At 32.9% G+C, this 1014-nt stretch overlaps 1 non-coding gene across 1 annotated transcript; it reads right to left on the bottom strand.

The window, feature by feature from the left end:
- Positions 1 to 620: 620 nt before the first annotated feature.
- TRNAP-AGG (transfer RNA proline (anticodon AGG)) lies at positions 621 to 692 on the bottom strand. Its single transcript has one exon. It is a non-coding gene; the product is annotated as a tRNA-Pro (tRNA).
- Positions 693 to 1014: the final 322 nt, after the last annotated feature.

The raw sequence follows: 1014 nt of genomic DNA, 5'->3' as shown, positions 1-1014 counted from the left end.
GAAAGGCAATAGGAAAATGATGAAGGCAAGATTCATAAGTATGTACAAATTCTATTGGGAGTATGGCAAAAACAAAACTCAGTTGATGCTATTGACTTAGCCAATTGAGAAAATCAGATATATATAAACCATGAGATGCACCGTAAAAAGAAAGAGAGGGCTCGTCAGGGAATTGAACCAGGGACCTGTCGCGCCCAAAACGAAAATCTTAGAATCATCAAGTAAGCATGTTTTATTTGATATCTTAACCAATTTTATGTGAAAATTATATTATTTTAAAGCAGTCACTAATGTGTACAAGGAGGAAATATTAGCATAAATAAAATATTTCCTAATAGTCAATAATTTTCTAAGTATACTTGCTTGAAAATTGCTGTGCAAAGTTTTATGATGCCCAGCAGAGTTTTTCTGATGGATAAAACCCAAGACATGTCACATGCTGTGTGCAGATAAGTACTTACAAATAATTTTAGCAGTTTGAGAAAAAACAAAATTCAATTGTGCAAATTTGTAAATACAATCTATTTTGAGAGTTTTGAAAAAACAACATTCAGTTGAAATTCACTCTGGAAATTGACTACAATAAGATAATGGAAACATTTCAAAGAATCTGAAAATTTGGGCTCGTCTGGGATTTGAACCCGGGGCCTCTCGCACCCTAAACGAGAATCATACCCCTAGACCAACGAGCCACCTACCTGAAGATTTTTCTTTGGATTTTTCAATTGATTTTTAGAAAATAGCTTTTTGTTTTTAAAACACCATATACATTTATGTAAAAATGAATTTGTAGAATAAATAAAATATTTCCTTATGGTCCAGTAGATAGTTTTCTAAGGTATGCTTATAGGAAAAGTGCAGGGACAAGATTTGTGAGTGCCTACAGAGTTTGGACTTCTCTCATGGACGAAGCTAAAGACTTGTTATATGCAATGTACAAATCATGCTTCCAGACACAGAAGAAAGGCAAAAGAAAAACTTGCAATTTCATTTTTGAACTTTTTGTGTTTCAAA

The sequence above is a fragment of the Taudactylus pleione genome, unplaced genomic scaffold (assembly GCF_031769625.1).
Source record: "Taudactylus pleione unplaced genomic scaffold, aTauple2 ptg000317l, whole genome shotgun sequence".
Lineage (NCBI taxonomy): Eukaryota > Metazoa > Chordata > Amphibia > Anura > Myobatrachidae > Taudactylus > Taudactylus pleione.
This window is presented reverse-complemented; position numbering and strand designations above follow the sequence as displayed.